At 36.3% G+C, this 9,799-nt stretch overlaps 1 protein-coding gene across 1 annotated transcript in view; it reads right to left on the bottom strand.

The window, feature by feature from the left end:
* GPC5 (glypican 5) overlaps nt 1-9,799 on the bottom strand; it is a 1,611,475-nt gene that overhangs the window by 92,246 nt on the left and 1,509,430 nt on the right. The gene's annotated exons all lie outside the window — the stretch shown is intronic.

Consider the following 9,799-nt stretch of genomic DNA (forward strand, 5'->3'; position numbering starts at 1 on the left):
GTGTGTGTGTATGTGTGTGTAAGTTCAGGAGGACTTTAAGTTTTCCAATTCATTATAGTCCTTTGCGTTGTTTGCTATAGAAGTTGGAACTCAGAGAGAGTTATTTACTCCTGTTTCTGATCATTTTCAGTTATTTCCATGGCAGTAGCTGACATGACCTACTCAGTCTTTAAGTTTGCCTGATTTTCCAGGGGCTGGTCATCTATCATGTATAGAAAGTTTATTACAAGTCGTCCCTGACTTATGATGTATTCATATTGGAGTTATGGCGAACTGCACTACAGCCGTTTTTTTTAACATTTTATCGTTAGTAATATGTGCTCTATACAATGTTGCACTGGATAATTTGATGATGTTATCATTATCAGATGTAATGTTTCCAACCCCCAAAGACAAATAAAGATCAAATTGATAAAAACACTGATAATAAAAAGCAATAATAATGAAATCTAAAAAAAAAATGAGGTACTCAACTTACGTCAGAACCAACTTAGGGCAGAGTAGTCATTAGAGTGGAAGACTGCCGTAAGTCAGAGACTGCCTGTGTATTTTAAATATTATACTATCTAAGACTGCATTTTTATGTTTGTAAAATTAAAATGTATAATTACTTAAAATTATTAAAATAAAATAAATATGAGAAGTATTCTAAAGTTGAACTCAAAGAAAGGACAGTTCAAATTTTTAAAAAATCAGAAGGAAGTAATACGTAAATCTACATTGGAAATGGCAAAACAGTGTGCCATTTTAAAGATGAAGATGCAACATAACACAATTTAGTTTTAGAGCTGGAGGATCAGGGTTTGAGTCCAGACTCTGACTCAAATTGCCCTGGGCAAGACATGTAATCTCTTAGGTTCATCGGGTGACCAGAGGAATTATAAAATCCACCCTTCCCACCTCACTGGGTAGCCAAAGTGACACGTTATTTGTGAAGGTGATTTGGGAGGTGCCAACTTAATATAAAGAAGCATTACAATACTTTCAAGTCATTCCAATGGCTAGACACAACTCTTATTACCTTTTTAGTATCTATATTAAATATTGAAAAACACATAGATCCCAGTTATATTAAAGAAGAAAATATTATTTTCAGTAGTGGAGATTCAGCTGCACTTGTGTGACAACAGCCACAAATTCTTTCCCTCTCCCGTTTATATAACTCTTTGATAGAGAGTAACCACCCACCCTTTTGAACACTTCCTAGCTGAGGAAACTAGGACTCAAGGAAGCTAAATAATTTTTTCCTGGTTAAATTGATGGTAGCAAAACTAGTCTTAAAACTTGGGTGATCTGTCTCTTATGTTTTGTACTTGGTGATTTACCACAGTCTACTCAAAGCAGAAAGTACTGGGGTAAGAGATTCCTATTAACATGTCTTACCCCAGCAGAATGCACTGATTACAAGTAAAAAAAAAAAAGACTCATTTATATTTCTGTCAGAGTAATCTTGAAATCAACTAGATAAAAATTGCAAGGAGAAATTCCTGAAAGAAATGCTGTTCATTGAGTGTTAACAAGAAAATAAACTAAAAGCAAAAAGTTCAAAAAATACACAAAAGTACCTGTCAAAATAACGCAAAATATGAAAAGATGCCAACAAAATATCAAATAAAATAAAACGTACATCATGTTCCAGAACTGCATTTATGCTAACTGGCTCATTTAGCTTATATGTGTTTCATGTAAACATTTTGAATGTATGTATTAGAAAAATCTGCCATGTTTACTTTTTTATAAAATCAGTCAAAATTTGGTTCTATAGATACTCGATGAAAATCTGAGACTCATTACAATGAAATCTTCATGTGAACTGACTTAAGGCTGAAACTAATTTACTTACTAAAAATAACTATGAGCATCAGCACCATTGTGATTACCACTATCAACAATAATAAAATAAAAGGAAAATGCCATTGATATTCTTCAACTTGCGTACATATGTTCCTAACTAAATAAAGAAACTAAAATCTCACATCAAGCTCTAAAAAGAAGTGTGCAATTTGTGTGTGTTTGTTTAATTTTCTTGAAGTGAAAAGCAAATCTCAATTCTCTTTCAAAGCATTAAAAAAGCTATGGAAGTGAGTCACCTGAGACCTAATAAATAAGGATGTTTGTAAAAAAGGTTTTGTGTTGGATTTCTAGAAAGTTTCATGCATTTTTTCTTTTTAATGATTATGTTTTAGATGAACACAGTATACATAGTTGGAAATGTTAGACCTCTTCCTACAACCTTGAGTTTGTATCAGCTGCTAAGTGACACATTTATTCATATTGTTGTTAGGTCAAGTCAGTACCAACTCATAGTGACTCTATGTACAACAGGACGAAGCACTGTCCAGTTCTGCACCATCCTCACAATCGTTGTGAGTTCCAGCCACTGTGTCAATGTGGAGGGTCTTCCCTTTTTTCACTGACCTTCTACTATACCAAGCATTATGTCCTTCTCCAGAGACTGGTTCCCCCTGATAACATGTCCAAAGTACATGAGACAAAGTCTCAACATCCTTGCTCGTAAGGGGTAGTCTTCTAAGACAGATTTGTTCATTCTTCTGGAAGCCCATATTATATTCAATATCGTTTTCAACACCATAATTCAAAGGCATCGATTCTTCTTCCATCTTCCTTATTCATTTTCCGATTTTCACTTGCATATAAGGCGATTGAAAATACCATGGCTTGTATCAGGCACACCTTAGTTCTCAAAGTGACGTTTTTCCTTTTTAAAACTTTAAAGAGGTGTTTTGAAGCAGATTTGTCTAATGCAATGTGTCCTTTGATATCTCGACTGCCACTTCCATGGGTGTTGATTGTGGATCCAAGTAAAATGACATCCTTGACAACTCCAATCTTTTCTCTGTTTATCATAATGTTGCTTATGGGTCCAGTCGTGAGGATTTTTGTTTTCTTTATGTTCAGGTGTAATCCATACTGAAACCTGCAGTCTTTGATCTTCATCAGTAAGTACTTCAAGTCCTCTTTGCTTTCAGCAAGCAAGGTTGTGTCATTTGCATATTGCAGGGTGTTAGTGCATCTTCCACCAATCCTGACGCCACATTCATCTTCATATAGTCCAGCTCAGTATTTGCTCAGTATACAGAATGAATAAGTATGGTGAAGGGATACAACCCTGATGCACACCTTTCTTGATTTTAAACCACGCAATATCTCCTTGTTCTGTTGGAATGACTGCCTCTTGGTCTATGTACAAGTTATTTATGAGCACAATTAAGTTTTCTGGAATTCCCATTCTCTACAAGGTTATCCATAATTTCTCATGATCCACACAGTTGAATGTGTTTGAATAGTCAATAAAACACAGGTAAACATCTGCCTAGTATTCTTCGCTTTCATCCAAGATCCACCTGACATCAGTGATGATATCCCTCTTACCATGTCCTCCTCTGAACTTGACTTGAATTTCTGGCAGTTGCCTGTCAAAGTACTGCTGCAGTCCCTTTTGAATGATCTTTAGCAAAATTTTACTTGCGTGTGATATCAATGATATTGTTCGATAATTTCTGCGTTCTGTGAGATCACCTGGAAACTCTGGTGGCATAGTGGTTAAGAGCTAAGGCTGCTAACCAAAAAGTCAGCAGTTTGAATCCACCAGGTGGTTCCTGGAAACAGTATGGGGCAGTTCTGCTCTGACCTATAGGGTCACTATGAGTCAGAATCTACTTGACAGCAACGGGTTTTATTTTGGTTTGGTCGGATCACCTTTCTTCGGAATGGGCACAAATATGGATCTCTTCTAGTTGGTTGGCCAGGCAGCTTTCTTCCAAATTTCTTGGCATAGATAAGTGAGCAGCTCCAGGACTGCATCCGTTTGTTGAAACATCTCAGTTGGTAACCCATCAATTCCTGGACTCTTGTTTTTCATCAATGTCTCCAGTGCAGCTTGAATTTCTTCCCTCAGTACCACTGGTTCTGAATCATATGCTACCTCCTGAAATGGTTGAACATTGACCAGTTCGTTTTTTGGTACTGTGACTCTGTGCATTCCTTCCATCTTCCTTTGGTGCTTTCTGTGCCTTTCAATATTTTGCCCATAGAATCATTAAATATTGCAAGTTGGGGCTTGAATTTTTTCTTCAATTCATTCAGTTTCAGAAATCTCGTGTGTGTTCTTCCCTTTTGGTTTACTAACTCCAGGTCTTTGCACATTTTTTAATGATACCTTTGTCTTCTTGAGCTGCCCTTTGAAATCTGTTCAGCTCTTTACTTCATCATTGCTTCTATTCGCTTTAGCTACTCCACATTCAAGACTAAGTTTCAGAGTCTCTTCTGACATCCATTTTGATCTTTTCTTTCTCTCTTGTCTTTTTAATAAACTTTTGCTTTTCTCATGTCATTAATGTCATCCCACAACTCATCTGGTCTTTTGTCATTAGTGTTCAGTGTGTGAAATCTATTCTTGAGATGGTCTCTAAATTCGGACAAGATGTACTCAAGGTTGTATTTTGACGCTCGCGGACTTATTTTAATTTTCTTCAGCTTCAACTTGAACTTGCATATGAGCAATTGACAGTCTGTTCCTTAGTTGGCCCTGGTCTTGTTCTGACTGATGATACTGAGCTTCTCCATCATCTCTTTCCACAGCTGTAGTCAACCTGATTCCTGTAAATTCCATCTGGTGAGGTCCATGTTTATAGTCTTCGTTTATGTTGTTGAAAAATGGTATTGCAATGAATATATAGTTGGTATTGCAAAATTCTATCATGAGATGTCCGGTGTGGTTTCTATCACCAAGGCTTCCCTTCCCAACTATCAATCCTTCTTTGATTCCAACTTTTGCGTTCCAATCACCAGTAATTATCAGTGCATCTTGATTGTATGTTTGATCAGTTTTAGACTCCAGAAGTTGGTAAAAATCTTCAATGTCTTCATCTTTGGCATTAGTTGTTAGTGTGTAAATTTGAGTAATAGTGTTATTAACTGGTTTTCATTGTAGGTTTATGGATATTATCCTATCACTGACAACGTTGTTCTTCAGGATAGGTTTTGAAATGTTCTTTTTGACAATGAACATGACACTATTCCTCTTCAATTTGTCATTCCCAGCATACTAGACCATATGTTTGTCCTATTCAAAGTGGCCAATATCAGTCCATTTCAGCTCACTAATGCCTAGGATATTGATCTTGATGCATTCCATTTCATTTCTGATGACTTCCAATTGTCCTAGTTTCTTACCTTGTACATTCTACTTTCTGATTATTAATGTATGTTTGCAGCTGTTTCTTCTTATTTTGAATTGTGCTACATCAGCAAATGAAGTCTCTGTAAAGCTTTACTCCATTCAAATCATTAAGGTTGACTCTACTTTGAAGAGGCAGCTCTTCCTCAGTATTATTCTGAGTGCCTTCCAACTTGAAGAGCTCATCTTCCTACATTATATCAGACAATGTTCTGCTGCTATTCATAAGGTTTTCACTGGCCACTTTTTCAGAAGTAGAGCACCAGTTCCTTTTTCTTAGTCTGGAAGCTCCACTGAACCCTATCCACCATGGGTGACCCAGCTGGTATTTGAAATATCAGTGACGTAGCTTCCAGTATCACAGGAACACACAAGCCTCCACAGTATGACAAACTGACGAGTGGTGGACATTTATTCAAATAAGCAATTAATTCATGCAATTCCTATATACAATTTTTAATGAGTGATAATTTGATATGGTGGTGACATGTAGTGTATTTATGTGTACAACAGTTTTCACATTTAAAATAAATTACCCATTTGCAATAAATTAGTTACGTCCAATACCTGACACATTCTGTCAGGAAAATAACCAAAACTGTTGTCCACTATTGCATATTACTGTACCTAAGGATGTGTCAGTAGAGTGCTTTACAAGTAGGCCATCTTTTCAAAAAGCTTGTTATCATTCCAACTTTACAATAAAGGAAATAATTTTTACTGTTTGCAACTTCCCTCATGGCTTTCATTGGGATGAAAGCCTAAAGATCAAAAATGTTCACTAAAGCCGAGTTATCCTGTAAACAACGCTCCCAGTCGCCCTCCTGCCACATCTCTTTGCCAGAAGAAACCAATGCCGGTTGCGTTCATACAGCCAACGCTGAATTTTGACAAGGAGGCAAAATGACACAAAGCCAACAAATATCTGAAGAATAACGCAAGGACTCTCGCCTCATACTGAGAGCACAGTCAAGCAGTGGCAGCTTGAAAGCTGACTCTAATCTTGATTTTGATAATCTACCTCAGGTTTCAAAGCATGACCAAATAAATACACATTTTTCTCCATAAACTTACTTTATGAACAAGTTACACAGGTGGCTACCACCGTAATATATTCATTGGAGTTTTAACGCTTCTGTTTCTTTTTTCTTTTTGTTGTTTTCCTTTATTTAGATAGCTTCTATAGTGTCCCGGAATGTTGAATTCTGCTTTTCTGGATGGGAATTCTTGGTAAACAAGCTCTCTACTACCGAACAAAGTTAATCAATCATGGAATTTTTTATAACTATAAAAAAGCCAGAAAAAACTTTATATGGTGCTTGCTAAATTATAGTTATTGTGTAAAGCACTTTACATATATTATCCTGTTTAATATTCACAACGATCCTATGAAGTATTATTATCCCCACTGAACAAATGAGGAGACTGAGACTGAACAAAATGGGATAAGTTGCCCCATGCCTCACAACTAATGCTTGGAAGAGCTGTTCCTCAAACCCTGATGCATCTGATGCTGAAGGCTCCTCTATCACTGTGCTCTACTGCCTCCTCAGAGAATAAATGGCAAGTGTATCTCCTGAAGGCTCTGAAAAAGTCCCATTCAGCATTAAATTTTAGAAAGGACAAGCAATATTCTCTGTTTTATCTTAAATATTCTATAGGATCATTTGTATGAGTAATATAAATGTTGTTACCTACAAAGTATCAACAGATTACTGTAAGAAATTGCTGTTGGGTAAGAGAACATCTTTGGGCCCCATATCAATTTTCTTCTCACTTAGTTTCTTCTCACACCAGGTGTCCACATGTCCACCCCATGACTTAATTTCTTCTACAAAACCCCACTCTGTTATTCTCATTCAGAAGAGTCTTCGAGCTGCCTTGTACTGATTTAGGTTATGTAATTCTATGGCAAAATGTATTACTTTTGGGGGGAAAAATTGGAAGCATGGTATCTCTGTGACACCAAAGCAACCCATTTTGAAGAAGGGAAACAATACATGAATTAGTTTGGGCCCCATAACATCCACCATCTAGTTATTAGTCAGAAACATGTAGACATTAGCCTTTTTAAATACAAAATTTAAGAATCTGTATTCTTTTCAGATGAAAGCAAGTGAATATGATCAAAAGATTCAAAACTAAAACCTACAAGAAAAGGTTAAAATTGTAGCGATACATTAACTTAGGGGTGAAAAAGCTGTTAATGCAAAACTTTAAGCCTATAAATAATTATTTCATGGAGGATAGAGCAAGAGATTTATATACTAACATTACAATAAGAGGAGCAGATATCACACAAAAGAAGAAACTTGTGAATTGTAAAGGGAATTAGGCTCTGACGGGAGTTTATGGAATTTTCAAAAAGGAGATTAAAAAAATTAAAATGTTAAAGAATCGTGTCTTGAATAGTTTAACTGCTTGAGGCAAGGAACTAGGCCATACTATTTGAGACTGCTGTTTATGCTTTGCAATCTGCTTATTCATAATTACAGAAAGGTACATATTAATCTGTGATACATTATTGATCAAGTATTCAAATCAGCCTGTTTTTATAAAGCATTGAACTATTGATGAAAACAAATATACAGACACTTTACTGAATACTACTTTCATGTTAGCTCTGAAGTGGAATATTTTCTTATTTCCCTGATAAATATTAACCTAGGGGGAAAAGTATCCCCCCACCCCCAGCCCAGTCAGGTTAAAAAAAAAAAAAAATGATGGTATTTCCTTTTCCGTTTTCCAAAGGTACATAAAATTTTTTGGGATCTGTTCAAAATTTATAATATTCTGGCCCAGGAAATTCTTTGGCAGGTTATACACATGCCTCAGGCTCCAAATACCTCAGTGAAAATGTTGTGAGGCACTTGTCACGTGGACATGTGCCGGTTGTTGAACTGTATTCATTTTCTCAGATTCCAAAGACTTGGATATGGTCATAAACAATATTTAACTAAGGCAAGCATATTGAAATCCATTATTTTTTAAAATGGATATATATGTATATATACATAGACATAAATTATTGGCAGATGTTCCCATATGAAAAAGTTATTTTTCTTTCTTTTTTTTTTTGGTCACATCTGGAAACCAAGAATAATTAGGATTAGTTTTATAAATTTTGAAATGGTCTTACATTCTTGTAAATAGTAACTTCTGACATTTGCATCAATACAGAGATTTGAAAGTCATCATTTAAGGGAATTAGAAACGGTTAAAAGAATACTAAAAAGTTTATATCCTGGTTAGAAAATTTGCTATTTACCCCTGTTCCATCCCCTATCAAATCTAGGGTATTATTAAGGAGTGAAGACAGGAAATATAAAGCCCTTGTTCTTCCGTTAACCAGTTCTGTATCATTGAGGAAGTCACTCAATTGCTTAGAACTCTTATCTGTAAATAGACGGAAATGGATATGCTAGATAATCATAGGGTTCCTCACAACTTGTATCTGTATCTTTGACTATTTCTCTTTCTTTTCCCAACTACCATGTATCCTTCTCTAGTGAAAAAAACAAAAACAAAAAACGAAACCCATTGCCATCAAGTTGATTCTGATTCATAGCGACTCTATAGGACAGAGTCGAACTGCCCCATAGGGTTTCCAAGGAGCAGCTGGTAGATTTGAACTGCCAACCTTTTGGTTAGCAGCCATAGCTCTTACCCACTGCGCCACCAGGGCTCCCTTTCTCTATAAAGGGGGGGCAATATCCCTAGACTTTGGTCATTCCAGTTCCACAAGGTTCATTACTAGTTCAATGGGAAGTAATGCTCAGGAAGAGGTAGAAGTGCTTTCGCCACATGTGAGACTGACCATTTGTGCAGAGCTGTCACATTTTACAAATTGTTGCCACAACCGTTATGTCACAAAGAGATGTCTTACATGTTGTGTGGCTACGGTCAGGCCTAAGCAAAAAAGGACCTAAGGAAGAGGTCATGTCTGATACTTGTTGTAAAACGATGTTTATATCCTCAGGAAGAGAAGAGAGGCCAAGTAGTGTGTATCAGGAGAGTGATAGGGTTGTACACATCTGAAGTTCTCAGAATAAAGTTTATTAATGTAAATTCTGTAGTGCTTACCAGTGATTGAAATACCAGCAACCATATACAGCCATTAGGTCTGCAAGAAGATCACTTTTCTCAGAAGAATTGAGCCTATGAACATGTAAACAGAACACTTGGATCAAAGAGAACGTTTGTATAGTTTTTATCTAATGTAGAAGGAAAAAGAAGGGGAGATTAGTTGGTGGTAGTCGCGAGTCGAAGATGTAGAGCTGTTATGTCTCTGTGACTGGAAGTGATAGTAAGGCAAGAACTGACTAACATGTCATGGCAGGAAAATTCTTATATTCTAGTGAGATCTTTCTAATTTTTCCTGGTTCCGATGACTTCTATGCATTCTTTCTTTTTTAAGACAAAGCAACAACAAAAAAGGGTGAGAGATCTAGGATCTTACATGCTTTTGAACAATAGATACAAACCTTAAAAGTACTTGTAGCGTGACAAGGGCCAGAAGGCAGAAGGGGACAAGGAAGCTGGTGATAGGGAACCCAAGGTTGAGTAAGGATATTGTTGATGTGTTGTGAGATTGTTAAC

This window comes from Trichechus manatus, unplaced genomic scaffold (genome assembly GCF_000243295.1).
Source record: "Trichechus manatus latirostris isolate Lorelei unplaced genomic scaffold, TriManLat1.0 scaffold00013, whole genome shotgun sequence".
In the NCBI taxonomy this organism is placed as follows: Eukaryota; Metazoa; Chordata; class Mammalia; order Sirenia; family Trichechidae; genus Trichechus; species Trichechus manatus.